Here is a 19611-nt window from a genome sequence, read left to right as displayed (position 1 = left end):
ACATAAGAAAGCTTTAAAAGGTGAACTTTTCACTTATTATTGACCAATCATGTAAAATTTTATCATATTTCAATTGTTCACTCAAAAAACCCTCTTAACATCAAATCCAACATCCTCTTAAAACAATATTTCAAAATACTACTTAAAACCTTCAACCTTTTGTTCCGTTTTCATAAGGGCTGAAATAAAAATTCACAGAGATGAAAGGTATCTTAAGGTAAGAAGCTGACATCGACAGAGCACATACTGATCAAAAGGCAGATGAATATCTAAAGGCTTTTGTCATAGTCTCATTTTCTACTTTTATCCTCAGTCTTCTCTTCCAGAGTCCCCTAGTTGCAAAAAGTGATGAAATTAAAAGGATAGTTCCTACTCAGTGATTTTCCTCTGAAGTTCTTTATATAGGCTAAAGACCCAGTCAATTCCTATCCTGGAACTGCACCTACCCTTGCAAACGTGTGAATAAATGTGAACTGCTGGAAGGATCAGTGCACATATTTCCATGCAGTGCAACATAACCACTGGACCACAGCAGCAGGAAACCTAATGAACTACTAGTGGATTTGAAAATGGATAGTCTTATTACAACTACTGATGATAGTAGGATCAGCCGATGTGTTTTAACTCAAAGGATATTTTAAAGATTATCTTTTTTAAGTTGAAAACTCACAGAGCTTTCAAATTTTTTTCAAAGAATTATTGATGTCTGTCTGGGGTTTTTTTTAACATTTTGCATCTAGTTTTCTTTCTCTCTTTTTTTTTTCCTTTGTGCTACCAAATTCAATAAAAGAATGATATCAAGATACATTTTGTTTTTCCTTTTTCTGAGCTTTTTTTGTCTGCTTGTTTCTGATACTCAGTTTTCTAAAATAACCTTCCCCTCTCTTTCGTAGAAAAGTAATCCATTTAATCCATCATTTCTCACAATAAGCTATTGAGATCTGCTTTCATGAAAGCGCGATTTAAAAACATTGCACTTTTTCCCAAAAACTTCAGCAGTCATTTAGTACTACATGAGTTCTTTTGGCCCCAGTTGGCTGGAGCTAAGATCTATGCAAACACACAAATGCAGGGTTTTCATCTTTGAAGTGGTCACTCAGTATCACCCAATAAAAGACTATCAGAAAGGAAAAGTGCTTTTGAATATTTCTTTATTTCCATGTGGTGCAGAAGAACACCAGATTTTGCTTAATATTAAGACACCCTTCAAAGCTACAAAAGTTAAAACATTTCTTAATGCAGTATATACTGAAACAATTGGACAATACTTCAAAGCCTTTGGTTTTAAATCTTTTGATATCACCACCATTCAAGAAAAAAAGTATTTATACAACATTGTCAAACAAAAGTTATTTTGCAGCTAATCTGACAAAGTTTTGGAACAGGAGATAATAAAAATCTATAGCATCCTGTTTATTTTCTGAAAAAGTGAAACAAGATCAGATCAAGCATTTTAGTTCTGAAAAACCTCAAAAACATTGATGTCATTTATATGATTTCAGTGTTAAGTATTTATCAGCTCTAAACTAGGAAGGGCGCAGAATAAAATTAAACACGCTTTCCAAAAGAGTGCAAGAAAGCAGTAGATAAGGCCAGCTGACTATCTATCAAGCTTTAAGACTCATAATCCACTACTGGCAGAGCATGTGAACAGTAAGATGTACTCATCCATAAATTCATATGATTGAGAAACACTCCAAAAAATTAAGGCCATATTCTGCCCGGAAGCCTCTTACCAATAGGAAAGAAACTTACTACTGCCTATTGCTTGGCTGGTGGCTGAAAATGCTTTCATTAATTCATTCAGCTACTACTGACAAGTTTACATGAGCATTTTCCACTAGTTTAGGAAGTATTTAATCATCAGTCTTTCACATTCCTTTTCTAACTCAATTGATTCGGAAAGAGAGGTAAATGCATCCATGCACATAAATGTCCAGTCTTTCCTTTCCTGCGTCATCTCCTACCTCCTCCTCTTGTAATGACCAAAGACTGTGGAAAAAGTCAAACAGCAGGCTGCAAGCAACTAACAACCCAGTCCACCTATCCCTGCTGCTCATGACCCTTGCTAGTATCACTGCTGATTTTTTTTTTTTTTTTAATCCATGTCTTTCTTGAAAACATAGTAATAGTTCATCTTTTTAGGACATATCATCAGGCTTACAAAGTAAAATAATTTATTTCAGTATATTTAATGGGCTGGATATTCAAAGGAGCCCCTAACTGGATGAGCTAGAGAAATGGACAGCATATTAAGTGAACACATATAGAACTCAAGGACTTGAATTCAAGTTCAACACCACAAAAAGTGTTGCCACCCAGAACAATAAAACAAGCTCTCCTTAAACAAGCCCTTTCCCATACAAAAGCAGCCAGATCTACATTGAATCTGATGTCAGTGTTTGCTGAAGCTCAAGTGTCAACTGTTTGGCGTTTAAAATCAACCTTAAAAAATAAAATATTAGCCCTGCTTTTTAGAGCTGAACGTTTACTCTTGGACAGAAGTACACAGGAGTTGGAGGCTTTGGCAGTTTGAGAACGAGTTTGACCACCTCTGGTTGAGGAGACCTGACCAGAAGCTCTCAGGGCTGAGACTGAGCCCTTGGATTGCATATAAGATCATGCAGCCCCTCGGTTTCTGCACCGCCCCTCTCAGTGGCTAGCACCCATCTAAAACTCAGAAAGAGAAGCAATTTAGTTTCAGGCCTTTTTTGTCTCTGGGGAACAGTCTGTAGCCAAAACGGAACTGTCAGGTACTACAGAGTATCAGGCAGTAGTAATGTCCAGTGTTGTTCATGTTAGGTGAAAAGAGAAATCAAAGACCCAGTTTATGCATATATTAAAGAAATGGCTTTTGTAACTCTGAATAACCCATGGCATTTCAAAACTAATATCCTTGTCTCATCCTCAGCATGATTTTTCCTGAGTTTACGTTTCACAGCTATCCCACAACAGAGAGTTTTAATTCACATTCTTGAAACTAACTAATACCAAAAAAAAAACATATACAACTTGGTGACATACATTTAATCTTTATCTAATCTTGTAGGGATTGCAAGGAAAAATAATGACAAACAACAAAAATATCAGCATGCCAGTTAAACACACTCTGGTTTAGCCCTGTATCCAAATATATTCATTGTAATTCTATACGAGTACTTGGAAAATATGACTTTCTTCACAGTCATACAACTTCCACTAGACTGCATATATATTTCATAGTTGTCTAAACACTACTTCCTATTGAAATCAGTCATTTCCTATTATACATTTAGATTTTGTAAACTAAATACAGTATCAATAAATACATATAATTTCTGAGTAGAGATTCTAGAAGCACCAAAGTAGCTTTTATTTTTCAGTTCCATTTTCTGTTTTCCAAGCTAGTCAAGCAGATCCTAAGCATCACTGAAAGTGACTTCTGAAACCCATGCAAGAATGTCAGCAACTCTACTGCCGTATATAGTTTTCTACATCCTGAAAACAGTAATTTACATGGAAGTAGGCCTGAAAAGTCATGACACAGCAGAAGTCCAACTGCTTGGATGTTTAAACTGTGCTTTTCCTGTTTTTGAAAGTACTTTGATTCCTTTAAAGATGAGATTATATTCTAAATTCTTGAGGTTTATGAAGATTACTTTTAGTAAAATTACCAAAATACTTGTAATTCTTAGCAGCAAGAGTTTAACTATTGCATTATCAAGAAGCTTAAGCTTAATTCCAGCTTGACTTCATTTCTGGGACAAAGGCAAACAGGTTTGAGTCTCCTTTCACTTAAATATTTCAAGTTGGAATCGATGATCACACCAGCGTGCAAAAGTGTTCTTTTGAGAACAGTCCTGCAAATACTGTATTTCTTGAGTAAAATTGGAGGTATTATAAGCAGTAAGGAGTCTCTCTACAAGATATCCCATTTTAATATAATTAATACATAATTCAAAAACCCCAACCCAGCACAACAGCTATATTTTGTTTTTAAGCACAATCTGCACTTCAAAAGTGCAGAAATGGTTAAACCAAACATTGAAAAGAGTTGCAACCTTTTCCGGATATTACTCCAGCTAATGAAGTGAGAAGTTAAAGTAAACCAGCTAAACTATATTTTGCCATAAAATTGTGTCCCAGAACAATCTACTGCAAATGAGAAGATAACAACTGAGGCCCTGAAGGATTTGTTACTGTGACTGATTCTGTTTAATAGGTTCATACAAATTGTTCAGAAAAATGAAAGTGGATGTAGGTTGTCTAAATTTGCAGATTTATTAAAAAAAGAGGAATAAGAGTTGGAACTAAAGGAATCTGAATAGGGAAGGACAATAGGGACTGAGAGATCATGTGCAGTGTCAAGAGATATGATATAATGCCTTTAGGGAGGCCCAGCAAAGGATTAAAAATAACTCAAGTTCGACAAGTCACAGGGAAGATGAATCATGGATAATGACAGAAAGACACAGCACGAAGACAAGATCACAGAATTTGTGTCCCCCAGCAGTAAGAAAGTCGAAAGGTCAGTGAAGAATCGGTAGGTGAACCAGGCACTTATGCCATGTATTCTCATCAAATAATCAGTTTTCAGCTTTTAGAAGAGCAGTAAATTTACAGACTTCATATAATTTTAAAAGGGAGCAGTGACTGGTTTCAGACAATTCATCTTCAGTTTAACCTGAGTTTTCCTCCTTTTTGTCACTCGGACTGCATAACACAGTTGGAGAAAACAACCGTTAAAAACGATAACCAGAAACTGGTCATTGACTACCATCATGCATGTACCAGCGGTGAAGGAACTGCAATGCAGTTTCTCATCTCTCTTTTGGAAGATTATCTATTTAAGAGACTGTTTTACACAATGTTAACTGTGTTGTGCGTAGTCAGGTTTTTTAGTTTGGGGGTTTTGCGTTTGTTTTTTTTTATGGTAGGGGACAAGTGAGGGGATGAGAGAGGAGACAACAACGCGCAAAGAAGCAGTACTCACAAATTGAAATCTCTGAAAAGGGAAATCTGTCGTTACCACAACAGGCAGAGCATGTAAAGCAACAAACGAGCTCTCAGAACTTCGCAATCGGGAGGTAGAAGCTTCATCTAGTAAGATGCCAGGACTCTCATATTTTCAAAAACATATTAACATGCACAGAAACACACGCTTACATCCCCTTGAACCTCCAGCTGTTTCCGACGTTCTTCAGCCAGTCTGGAAAATGGCTATTTAAATTACAGTGTGAGTAGAAAGAATTACAACTCTTAGAAAAAAAGAAGAGTGAAGAAAGAAGAGGTGAGAGAAAAGAGAAAGAAGGTAAAAAGAAGGAAAAGAAAATACAACTAAATGTATTTGTTTTCATAAGCAGTGCTTTAAAATTTCGTGCTTTAAAACCATCCTCTGCTATTTAGTTTTACGGTTGGACTGGATGATCTCTAAGGTCTTTTCCAACCTAGAAATTCTATGAAATTCTACGAAAATGTGAGAAAACAGGCAGGAAAAAAGATCCCAAACAAAACGGTGCCCACAAGCACAGAACGGAAGTACAGTGTTGTCATTGCTTTTCACAGCTGAGATTGTGCTGAGTGGAGATTATCTTCAGGAATTAATTTTTTTTCAGACACTCACTGGCAATGGTTCTCTGAAATATTACAGACCTTGCGACATGAACAACATGCATAATTTCTGAGCAGTGAATATCGCCTCGTTGTCAGGCCAGAGCTCTGCTCCTTTTCTCTGTACCATTAAAGGTGCAGCAAAAGCACCATGTCTTTGATATCTAAACATCAAATGACACATTAAGGACTTTGTCTGCTTTTTGTCTTCCTTGCTTTTTACCATTTTCTATAGTGCTTATCCTCAAGGCTTAGCACTGTATAGTACTATAGTAATTCTCAATAACTATATGTTGGAAAGCCATGCTTATGCCACAGATTGAACTAGTCATACTTACTATACCAGTTAGAAAAAATTCTCATGATGAAATCATATTAAAAAAAATAGAACAGATTATTCAACTGTTAAATAAAGTTTCAAAGGAAATATATCTTCCTAGGTAAAGTAACATTTTCTTTTTTTTTTATTCCCCCTTAAAATGATATGCACTGGCTATGTGAATTGCTTAGTTAAGTAATGCAAGTTCTCTGTCTTAAGTTGATTTGCAGTTATAAATATTAGATTCCATTGAAAGAGTACTAAATTTAATTTATGTCACTCATTAATTTTTTTTTTCACTTTGTTTCAGACTGTTGAGGTATATTGACATTTTGAGTTCTCCCAGAAAGTGAAAGAACAGTTCCAAGCTTAGTTTCAGCAAGGCAGACTAGTTCAAAATCACAAAATCAACCTATTGATGATGGAAAGACAGCTTTTGTTTTGATATAGCTGTAATCTCAATTCATGCAATTAACACTTAAACCTGCATATGACAGAGACTGACCAGAAGCAGCAGATTAGCAAAAAAAAAACCACCAAGTTATTAGACAAACCTCTAAAACTAGGTTTTCTTGTTTCTCAAATTTAAAGGTGTTGGTTGTGTGAATACATGGCAGGAAGACCCCAGCTGAATGTCCTGTATCATTACAATGAAGAACATATAATCATCATAACAAGAGTTATCTCTTGTTGTAAAAAAAACCACCAAACATTCTCACATCAATGCCATGTTCTGCATCTCTCCATCAAGCTGTAGTGCTGTCCAATGGTAATGGCTGAAAAGTGATTCTAACACACTTTCTTCTGACTACAAATTAATGAAGAACTGCAGAGAACTGAAAATCACAGACCAAAACTCTTTGAAAAATCTGCATTTCTGAAGAAATACCTATTCTTAAAGAAAAAAAACCCCCACAAACCACAGGCTAATGCTTTCTCCCAACTTTAGAATGTAAGTGAATAGCCAACATTATATTACCAAATTTTATCTGGGTAAAATTGAGATAAATAATAGTTTGAATTAGGAAAAAAACCTTCAGTGCTCCATCTTTACAGGTAACATGATAGCCACACAAACGCACATACATATTAAGGTCATCTGTCATCTTTCTCATCACTTCTAGGGAAACTTCCATGGTAAAAAATAGTTCTTTTTTATTTTAATAATGAGCAATCATTTAAATCTTTCACAATATTTCACAACTATTATGATATTATTAAGTAATAGAGTATTGTTGAATCTGTTAAGAAAAAAAGTCAATTAATTCAAAACTAAGGCACTACAGAGTAAAAGCAGAAGTCTGTCTTTCTCTCAATTTTTGCTCTGTGGGTCTACATCCTGTTCTTGGGGCATTTCATGTCATCATGAAAGTTATGAAACAAGATGGCTGCATAATCCCTTGCCCTTTCCCACTGTCTGGGGATACTATTTCTGATGCTCCTCCTAAAACATCCACATCATTTTGCTTTTAGGTTCCCTCCTCCAGAGCAGCTATCAGGACACATCCTCAGAAGCTTCACATTCCAACAGAGCACTTTGATTCATTGACATTGACAAAAACAATCACTAACTGGAAAACATACAAGCACAAAGAAGTAATTGTAAATTTGGTTGCTATTTGTAAAGAGCTATAACTACAAACATTCAAACTAGGAATTACAATTCAACTCAAGTAAGGAAAAGCATCCAGATGGACGGCATGCCAGGCCTCACACCCATACCCTGCACACACTCTTTGCAAGATTCCATCCAGAGCTCCACCTTCTTTCTGTGGTGTAAAACTGATCAATAACACTTATGTCTATGAATTTTGCCTTGAACAGGGCTCAGGTGGATATTACTTTTAATGATCCATCAACGTATAACTTCTTTACGTCCTCTGATCTTGAATTAAAGCTTGGATCTTGAGCCAGAAGAAATAGGCTTGTTGTAAAATAGCTGAAAGCTAATGTAATATTTCTTTAATGAATACAAGTCTTATTGACTGGGGGAAAATAAAACACAGTATGAATCAATTTGTGCCTGTTCTGACTGTGCATTTCACTGCTAATGCTGTACAAGATAAGCCTAAATGGTACTTGGGGATAATTTGTGCTTTTAATTTGTGCGCTTTTTTTTGGCATAATCCAAGGGTCAAGTTTTATTTTAGTTTAAATTCACAGCACAGTAGACCCGAATTGCTTGATCACTATTTATGTTTACCTATTTGGTTTCTCCTACTTGTACAACATGACAATTTGACAATACTAAAGGATAAGGGACAAAGTAGAACCAACCTGTCTTTTCCAGCTGTGATGGGCTGAACATGGCATCCCAATCCAGTTGCTCTCACTCCCTCTCCTCGACAGGACAATGTGGTTCCTCTCCATAGGCTACAGACCTTCAGGAATAAAGCTTACTCTGGTTTGGGCTCTTCACAAGCCACTCTTCCCTCAGGGCATCTCGATCTGCTCCAGCATAGAGACCCCCACAAGCTGCAGCCTCTTGCTCCAGCATGGTCCTCTCCGCAGCCTGCAGGAGAATCTCTGCTCCAGCACATGGAACACCTCCTCACCTCCTTCTTCTCCAACTTTGGTGTTTTCTAGACTGTTTCTTACACCACCTCTTGCTCCTCCAATCCTTGGCAGCATTTTTACTTTCTTATGTACATTTTCACAGAGGTGCTACACACATGGCCAATGGGCTGAGCCATATCCTTCAGCATGTCTATCAAAGCCACCTGTGTCTGGCACAAAGCAGCCACTTGCCTCTAATCACAGAGGCCACCCTTGCAGCCCCCCTAGCTGCCAGCACCTTGGCACCTACATCCAGTACACCAGCACAAATGTATCTTTGGTTCTATGACCGTATAACTCAAAATGAAGATAACCAGGAGGGAAACAGTTGGAAGAAGTTGGTCTTTCAACCTATCTTGCAGCTACATCTCAACCTCAACCCTAAATGCAGAGCTATCTCCTTGAGTCCCACCTGGTCTTGAACTCTCATTGCCACTTGACAATTTGAACAATGTAGTGGTAATTTCATGAGAAATTAAGCATTAACATACGTCCAAGGAATAAATAAATGAAACCAAAAAGGTTTTCATCCCTACTCATTTCAGGATTTTCTGCACTATTTAATGTCAGCTCCTATCATACAAATTAAATTGACCCCTAGCCTTGCTACAACTGTCAAAGTGCCTGAAGCTGAGTGCACGTATCTGCACGCAGACAGCTAATGAAACAGCCACGCTGCCAAAATAAGTTTCTGCATTGATGTGAAGCCACTTATTGTCCTGAAATTTTGAATTAAGCTTTTCCGAGAGTTTAATTATGAACCAGATGAAAGCATTATGTTTAAATAATTTAGCCCAGTTATCTAGAAATTTGGGAAAATGAATTTATTGAAAGTACTGGGAAGGTGGAAAAGTCAACAGTTTTGATTATTCAATCCTATCTCATATCATGGCGTTCAGATTGTACAATCCTGTCACTTGTATAAACACAAAAGAGGATGCAACATGTGAAGTTAAAGACTGATCCCATGGGAATTGCTGGAATGACTTTGAAGCAAGTAGAATTGACACCAGATGAAAAACGAGCCTAAACTTTAAAACTACAAATAAGATATATTAAGCAGTGGTCCCATTTCACTGTCAGTATACAAGCTGTTATAAAGAATTACCACTTATATTGCAAGGAATCATGTGCTCTTTCATCCTATGGGATGCAAACGAGATACCTGTCTTTGGAGAATTATTGAAATCTGATGACAACAAGCAGACAAAGTGAGATGCTCTTAGCTTAACAGTGGCTGTGACATGCATCTGTACAAGCAATTGAAGATGGGTGAAATCAGCCTTACACGCTGACAGATGAGCCTCAGCCCATTCCAATATCAAATACACTTTTTGCCTCTTTTTTCGTTACTTACTGGAAACATGGTTGCTCAGACTAAGATATCTTTTTATTTTCTATTTCCTAACTCTTTCAAAGAGTTGCTTTCTTCAGCTGTTGCACAAACAACATCATTGATCATGCAAAAACTGATATGTACTTTACAAAACTTTTTAATCTACTGGACAGATATTTTAAATAGCTACTGTCTTTGTTTCCCATTAGAACTGGCCAAATTCTGTGCAACCAATTGCTTTATTGTGGAGTCCAACTTTTGACTCCCTGGTGACAAAAGCCATAATAGATAAACAGCTGGGGTATTCTCTTCACTCAGAGATTACCTTTGCCAAGAATGCTTTTGACTGTGAAAGCAAACACGCACACAGACACACACACACCAGGGAAAGGCTGTGAAAATCATCTATGAAAAGCTGTAAACATTGCTCATTCCTTCTTTCAGGATTTTCTATCATGCTTATGACTGTACTGTGGAAGTAACTCATAGTGCACAATCGAGCTTAGGTCCGCAGCGCTGCCAATGACAATTCTCTCAGTTACGCAGGGGAACACCAAGTACAGAAATGTAAAACGAATTCCCCAAGATCATAAAGAGCAGCTACAACATAGACAGGAGTAGAAGGCAGCAACATTCATGTGCTGATTTCCACAGCACAACTCATTCATTTTTTCCCTATTCCTGCAAAAACTTGGACTATATGTTTAGCTACTCATGGATCAAGCCTTTGATCCAGCGCACATTTACTATTGCATACGTCTCCACACACATAGGACATGAGAAAGGACTTATTTTAGAAAACAAGCACATGCCAGAGGCTGAAATCATCTAAGGAGATGAAAGGAGAACCACTGATATGAAGAAGAAAGGAAGTTAATGTAACGAGCGTGATGCACTAGCAGGGTTATTTTAGCAACAGTATTTCAAATGAGCCAAGCACAGTGGTAGCAATCAAGACCAAAGAAAAGATGGCAAGATATGACTGCTTGGACATGGGTTCCCAGAAGTGAGATTTAGCCACCATTTTTGTGTAGTCAAGAATTAGCTTTATGTCAAACATGACATGCAAGCAATGGGCCTTAGTGAAAGGTGAGGTCTAGCAGGAGAGGTGAGGAGGGATAGACGGAGACAAGATGAAAGGGTCATCCTAAGGTATGCACTGAAGAAACATGCAAGGGTGGCAGGCAGGGCAGTTTCACTGAAGCATGTAGGAAAGGATTCAGTTTGGAGAGAATATGAAGCGAACCTGAAGGGCAAGAAATGTAGACAGCACTCATGAAGAGGTCATTTAAGGAATTCAAAGGTGAGGGAGAAAGTGAATAGTATTAAGATATGGAAGGGTCAAGATCAAGTTTAAAGTGCCTATGTTTGGATGGAGCTCTGAGCAACCTGATCTAAATGAAGATGACCCTTGAACATTGCAGGAGTGGTTGGACTAGATGACCTTTAAAGGTCTTTTCTGACCCAAACTATTCTATGACACAGCTTATTTTTACTGGGAAAAGAAGAAACTTGATTAGAAGAGCTTGTTAGGATGAGCATGAGGATGAGCAAGGTAGGTACTAGGCTAAGCTTATTAGGAATTTCATGGACAGGCATTAAGAACATCTGCTGCAAAGAACTTACACTTTTCAGAAACAAACTTCTTGCACAGGCTGGGACTTTGCAAAGATTCAGTCTTTGTTAATATACGGATCAAACTCAGACTAGCTTCGAGTGTGAAATATCCCATCCGGCTTGTAGCACTCCCCAACCTTTAGACAGAAATAATAATAATGTGGTGAAATGGGATATGGCATACACCATCTGGCAGCTGTGCAAACAAGAAGAAGAACCCTATGAAGAACATTATTACACGTTTGGGGACCTGTTGATTACATTGCGTGTCCAAGGTTAGACATTTTGGTGTGTAAAACTTGAGAACACAGTCTAAATCGTGAATAATTTAATAAGTTGCATATGGATTTCACTTCTAGTTTATTAATTTTTTTTTATTCAACAATATATCCCTTTTTAAAAGGCTGTCTTGCTTTTATGGCGAACTGCTGAAAGTCCTATTCCAAACACACAAAGCTGAAAGAAAGAATTCTCATTTTTCTGTAATGGTAGGAACGTGCATAGTGGTCTGGTCTTATCAAAGTGTTCAGTATCACTATATAGCTGGGAGTTCCTATTTCAAATTAATATATCATCTGCATAGATGGCAACTCCTTTTCCCCTTAGAAAGACCAAAGGGTTTTTATTCATGCCTTTTTTCTTTTTCTCCCCCCTCCTTATGAAGGAGAACAACAGAAAGTGATTAAAGAGAGCATGTTAATAAAAAAAGCTCTTTAAACCAACAAGCTTATGGATTTTGAAAGACTGCCAGGAGAGTCATTAACAGAAAATATTCAAAAGGCACTTAAACGCGTTCTCTGAGTTCAATAGATTTGTTTCTGTCACCCCACAAGAAAACAGAACAACGGAAAGCTCAGGCTCTCACTCCTTGGCTGGTTCACTGTGCTTGGCAGTGTATTTCAAGTACCCACTCAGGCCTTTCTTTGCTGCCAGTATTCTCTCTCCTGCTCCCTCTCCATCCAAGAAACACTCATGTTTCCTTCACCTATCTCATGTTGACTATTTCTGCTACTTGAAGCCCTGACTTCTCGCTTCTCCTTTAAACCACCTCTATTACCAGGGCAGCGTATTTCATCGCACATGATTTGCACGTGGTCCCCTATGCATTCCTGCATTATTTTCCATTCTCCTCTCACGCCTCATGCCAAATTCCTCCTCTTTCTGAAATGCCGCGTTGTGTACATCATGCTGGTATTGCAGCAGATGGTGCTTTCAAGAAAAGGGATCAGGTGCACAATTAAGATGGACAGATCTGAAATTGCAAATTGAGATTAAGTTTTCCAGGCATGGAGAGGATATTTGCATCAGATGTCACAAAAACTTGGAAACTGGCCTCAAGCACCTTGAACTCACGTTCCTACTAGTACCTGGAATTGGCATCACTGAGAAGAAATTCTCCCTCTCAGTTCCCCTACAAATGCAGGAATATTATCACCTAATATTGATTCACCTCTTTTTCATGCTGTCTCAGGACAGAAAAGCACATGGTTTCAGAATTATGGAACTATAGAAACTATTTGTTTTCTGCGGATTTCTGTCTCTGGTCTTTTATGTCATCCCCAACACAACACCTTTAGACCTTTTCTATGTCTCCTAGCCTAACCTTGTGATTCTCTGCTTCATCCCATTCTTCCTGTGATGGTCATAATCCTAGCTCCCTCCCTCCTGTTTTCCCTTCAATACTCTTGGCTTTTCTTCCATGACTACTGCATAGAATTTTGGGCTTGTTGACTGGCTTGGCAAGGAACCGTTCGTGTTGTGACTAGTCCAGCCTTCCACATACTAACCATCCTGATGACCGCTGCCTTGCTTTTTTCCTAACATCAACATTAATTTAGCCTCTCTCCTGATCCCAGATGCTGACTTCCACAAAATTCTGTCAAATTTGGCATGTGGAATAACTGCTTAAGCCTCATTTCCTTAGGAAACCAGCTAAAACATTTCACTTCCTTTTTGTAAACTGGATTAAATAACCACAAAATGGATGGTGTAGCAGCCGGACAAACATGACCTGGTCAGGAACGGCGCCGGGGCTCACAGGTGCTCCTTTCAAAGGCTGAGGAAAACAGCGCATGGTGTTGACTCATCTTTCAGCCCTCACGGATTCTCCTGATTGCTCAGTGAATTATTCAGCCCAGCTTGCTATTCCCTCCCTCACTCCTCTAATGCCTATTTTGCTCATGCATTTGCATGCAACACCTAGTTGCCACCCTTCCCTTAAATTACCTGCAATAATAAACTCAAAAAGATAGCTCACACTTCCATAGCATCAAGGACTGACCCTTCCAGGGGTGGGCTACAGCATGGGGATGACAGAATGGAGAAACGTTTTGAAGTCCTGAATGATAAATGAACACTCTGTAATAATCAAGGTACAATATCAAATAATGAAATATCCTCCAGTGGAAGAATGGACCTGTTTTAAAGATGGAAAAGAGCTGAAATTGTTCAAGTATAGAAGCATTCGTGGCAAAATAAAAGAGGAGGATGCAGCAGTAGTAAATTGCAAGGTAACTGACACAGCAGTGCTCTCATTATCCCTTAATTTACCTTAACCGGGAAAAATACTTCTTTTTTTCTGTGCAATGTTTTCTTTTAAAATACGCAGAGCACGTACTACCACAGCTTTTCTCCTGATGTGTTCAGCAAAACAAATTACATTTGAAGTTACCTTCTTAGTAAATCTCAAAGCCTAGCATAATATCCAGCCAAAATATTGAAACCAAGGATCTGAGCTTTTTGAATCAGTCTAAAAGATGAAAGAAATACTCAATGAAATGCTGAATATAACATGTAGCTTTTTAAACAGGAGAAAGACAGAGTTTGTACATGCAAGGCTGAAAAAACAGCAGTTTTGATTCTCCAAATCCTTTCAGCAAAAGATTTCAGAGAGGTTTCAAATCTTAATTGACCATAGCACCACATGTCAGGAAAGGTAAGTAGTGTCATTCCTATGCCAAGGAGGAGAAAAAGAGTACAACAGGAAGGAGCAATAGGTCAAGCCTGGACAGCATGACAGCCTGGATTAGAAGTCAGGCATTGCTGCCTCTCAATCCATGCTTAAAAATCACTGCTCCAACAACAAACAAAAAAATTGTCAGTCAAATTTGATTGAATTTGAGAGACCGTTCTATAATCAATCCTGACAGGGTTAATTCTCCTAAACTCTCACTAGCAGATGCTAATCTGCCCTGGAGTACATCCATGATTCCAAGATAATAATGAATGCAAATCTCAAAAAGCAGTTTCTCAGTGAAGAATTGTGCATCGTTTTCTTTTTTTTTTTTATTTCTTTTCTCTGCCTCCCAATAAACTGGGATACACACACAAACAAAACCTTTAGCAAACGCATTCACTAAAACCGAAAACACTAATCACATCAAGGAGAGGTGATGAATATACAGATGAATTTAAATAACCCAGTAAAACTGTAATAACTTAATAAGACTAATTAAGTGGGTCCAATGTGAGGAAGCAGAGGGCTCTCACGGAATAAGCCACAACTCCAGGAGCACTTCACTCTTCACAACCTCATTTCCCTGCAGGAACCTGATTATTCTAGCTCCTTTCACCTTGTACCCCAGCAGAAAATATCTGAAGGAGAATCAGGGTCCCACCAGTTGAATTCCAGACACCTGTTTGTCCTTAGTCCCTTCTGACCTTCAGTTCTGTTAAGGGTCCATTGCAAGTTGCAAGTTCCTATACAAAAGATACATGAAAGAAGAAATAAATAGAGAAAGTTCTGGAAGAAAAAGATGAATTCAAATTATGGAATTTGATGAGGAGGGCATAGGGACATCAGCTTTTATCTCCTGCTGGTGGACTAATGGGAACGAAACACCTTTGTAAGTGGAAAGACTCACCATCTTCTTTCCCCTAAAACGCAAATGCTTTGTTGCCTGTTCTGGAGGGATAACCCTCACGCTGTGTTCAAGTTGCTTTCCCCCACCCACCAGTAGACAGTAGGGGTTTCACATAAAGCATAACACATGAAAGTAAATGAACAAGCTCCAAAAACGTGAAATCTCCTGGAGTGAGCACATCACAGCATGCTAAGCTTTTCTACGCTGATTGCAGCTGTTCTGAGAACAAAATGGTCGGGGTTGTAGTATAGCTGCTGAATTCTCTGAACAGAAGTCACAAAGTTGCTTTTCTGAGGTTTTTTGAACTTTCTTGATGGCTACTTTCCCTCCCTGGCCATAGCAAATAAAAATCCTCCCTAAGATACAACAACCAGAGCACCTACGCACATGCTGAGCAGCTGGCCAGCAGCTGTTAGGTGGGATTGCAGAGTTAAGTCCGTTCTCCTTCAACTGAAGCATTATTTGGGGTATTTTCCCCTATTGCTGGATATCTATTAGCAAACTTACTGTACTTTTAATGATCTTTGAGACTTCAGCTTCATTATCAAGTTGAGTTAAAGCAGGGGAACGAATTTCAAAATACTTTGGGAGGGAAGAAGAGACAGATCAGAAGGGACCGAGAAAGCAAACAGACAAGCTTCATTTCCTTAGGACACAAACCTAAAAAAGCACTGCCTGGGAAGCTGGATCCAGAACATAAGGATAGAGTTTGGGCTCTGTAGCATCCAGCATTAGCTTAAGAAACAAACCAAAAAGCTAACAATCCCTTCTAAACTTCACAACTAAAAAGCCAGTTTATTCTTTAAAAAAAAAAAAAAAACCAAACACACGACAGGAAAACCAAAAGACTAAAAAACAAAACCAAAAATCCAAAACAAAACACAATAGCACAGTTATTCAGTCTCTCTAAATGGAGGCAAGACTCTCCAAAGGTCCTCATGGTTTCTCCCATTCTTTCTCCAAGTAACCTATTTTGATCTTTCTGTCCGAGTGTTTTATATTTCTCAAAAGGGGGGGGGGAGGGGGGGGGGGGGGGGGGAAGCGTTTGTGTGTATGTGTTTGAGACACAGAAAGTTAAGCAGAGAATGAATGAATAAATCCCTAGAGCTGAGTAAAGTAGCATCTACTCAAACATTTTTATCATATTATTATTTTTGGAGCCAAACGAACAACTGTTTGACGGGCATTAAACAGCACAGTTTAACGAATGGAGAGGTGTGAACTTGCAGAGGGTTTTTTTCAGAATTTAAATAATTTTATTTCAATGGCAGTGAGGTCAGTAAAGCATAAATCCAAGAATACGTCTCTAATTAAGTGATAAAGCTAATTGGATCTGAGTTTATTTCCTGATAATAGCCTGCACTGCTGAGATAAATGGCTAAGAAAAGCCGAGGGAAGGATTTCTCTTCTTTAAGCTCCTATTGAGGGGCAAGCTATGATTTGACTTGATCACAACACTATTTTTAATGTTTAAGAGGCATTGAAACAATAGAGACTACATTACTTCCATCAGTTAAGAAGATGTGAAAAACAAGTGAGCTGACACATGACCGTCATTCGATTCCCAAGCTGTAAGGTTTTTGGTAATCCAAGGGCTGAATGAGAGAGGACCCGTTGAAATATGCACAAAGAGATGCTGTCCCTGCTGTTGCTTAACAGAAATGCACTTCCATTTTCTAGTAGGGGGGAAAAACAAACAAACGAAAAATCACCCATACACAACCCAAAAACCAATAAAACCTAAATAAACTTTCTGCTATAAACTAGAGTCAAACAAATAGCTTAAATATATTTCTTTAATAGGCACTGCTTCTTGTGAAAACTCTACCTTGATTTCACTTGGAAACAAATAAAAAGCCAGTAAGAAAGCTGATCCAATTAGTATTTTGCTTAAGGACATATTTCCCTTCAAGTGCACAAATGGTCTCATTGATTTTGATATTAAAGTATCTCACTGGATTGCATCAAACTGCTAAATATGTTGCAGAATCAACTCTTAAATCTCCAGGTGTAACAGCAGGAAAGAAAACATGAATGTGAAACCACAGAACTGCAGCAGAAATGTCTGCCCAAGTCTAAAGCATTGGCTCCGAGAAGTGTAATTTTCCCAGAGGTCTCAGTAAGGGGTTAACTCAGATGCCAAGCAAATATAATTTAGATGTCAACATTGTTAATTATTTAATTGCTCATAAAAGCACAATTGGTGCAGACTCAGCTATGAATGACATCTCATTCTGAGACAAAGCTGGGGGTAGGGAGGGTTGCTTTGGAAAATATTGTGGTTTACATGCCTTTGTATCCCCCTCCACCAGCCTATCAGAGGTGGTTGTCCCAGCCTCCTGGCAGGGACACTCTTTTCACCAAACACCTCAGAGAGCCCATCTATTCACCTGCTTCTCCAGGAGAAGGGCCCAAGAGCACGGAAAGCCTGAGCACACACCTGCCTGCAAGCAGAGCACCTGCACTGCTGGCTGCGTGCCGTGCCCCGTGCCACCAGCATGGCTTGCAAAAGCTTTCCTTGGGGGAAAAGTTCAAAGGAGAAGCACCAACGTTTTCTTTCCTCTGCTAATTTCCTTGCCCCTTCATGGAAAAAACCAAAACCATCAACAACATGCTTTTATCCAATGTGTAGTAATGTCTGATCAACAGTTACGCATTTCCTGGAGTAATTACTTTTCCCCACAGATTTACATTCTGAATGAGTTCATCCAGAATGTGATACATCGTTCTGTCAGACCTTTTGTTTGGTCTGACTTTTAACCACAGTACCTCTAAACTGATTAAGAAAAATATTCCACCTTGGTGGAAACTATTTTTCACAAGTATTTTTGCCCTTAACTGAAACAGAAATTTTTATAGAAGAATTTATTGGTAAAACCTTTTTGTAAAACGGTGTCTGGCAACGCATACATAAAACAAACATTTCATCTTCAGAAAAAGTGAAAGAGGAAGTAAAAACCTGACATTTTTCACTTCGGTGATATCCATGACAGGGACAACTCCCTCTCTCTTGAACAAGTCAGGCTGAGAGAAAGTGCCTGGCTCTCTGACCATAGCTACTGCGGCACATTTGCAGCACTTGACAATTCATTTTATTATGGTTAACAGATCCACTTTTGTGCCACATTGTGGGATGTCTTAAAAAAGTATTCCACAATTAACAGGTCTTATTAACAGACTTGTCAAAAAAACCCCAAACCAACCAAGCAAAAAAAAAAACCTACAGTTTTTAGGCTGATTTAAAATGCAAGTATGATTTTTTTTTTTTTCAAAATGCTAGCTGAAGTTGTCACTTCAAAATGAAACAACTGTCAATTTAAAAACACAATTTTAAAAGTCCAAATGAACTGGCATAAAGTTAAAATAGAAAAATATTGTACAATAACATTCAGTATGTGGTTGAGTATGCTGAAAACATTCCTATTTGTCTACAAAATATTCATGCTTCCATAAAAATCACATTTTTCATCAGAATTTTCACCAGAAAAGTTAAAAAGTTTCATCTCCAAGAATGATAAAGTTAACTAGAATTCTCCACAGAAAGATTTAGAATTTATTCAGAGTTTTCAAAAGACTCAGATTATTTCTAAATTAACAGCTAGTCTGACAGAGTTTAGGCATTAACAGGTCAAAAACACATGGCCAAAAGTATTTTGGTGGAAGGATTTCTTTAAGGAGAAGTGAATTTCTAATGCAGATAAGCTTTTGTGAATACTTCCTATTATCTCATTAGCATGTTTTCTGACCTCTGGACTTGAAAATCTCTTGCACAGTCTGGATTCCTAATCTTGTTTAAACCCATATTTAAATGCAGAATAACTGATTAGCCAGCATCCTTTGTGCTACACAACCACCCATGTTTCATGCTTTTACACTGAAAAGTGTCATCCATTGTTTTTTATTTCTCTGACCTTGCACTAAAAAAAAAATAGCAAAATTTAATAATACACTGTGCCTTTTTACTGCAAATTCAAGGACTTGTTTTTTCAAAGTAACATAGGGAAAAAAAGGCACTTTCCTCCAAAGACATTTGCTGGCCTATATAGTAAAACATATTTCTTATATATGTGAACTGACACGATGCCAAATTGTGCAAGTGTAACAACATTGTTCCTAAATGCATTGTGATGAAAATCTGTCTGTATAGCAGACCTGCCTGCAGAGTTCAAGAAGTGGTGTCTAGAAACTTCATTTCTTTAAATTATGATGCTTGTTAATGTGTACTGCATGTAGAGATTGCACAGAACTTATAAAATGTTCTGAAGTAACACAAACATTACAAGATCACAGAGTCATGAGACTTTGTACTGGGTCTTATCAGTGTTCAAGTG

Source organism: Tauraco erythrolophus, chromosome 1, assembly GCF_009769465.1.
Source record: "Tauraco erythrolophus isolate bTauEry1 chromosome 1, bTauEry1.pri, whole genome shotgun sequence".
Taxonomy (NCBI): domain Eukaryota; kingdom Metazoa; phylum Chordata; class Aves; order Musophagiformes; family Musophagidae; genus Tauraco; species Tauraco erythrolophus.
Note: the sequence above shows the minus strand (reverse complement) of the source record.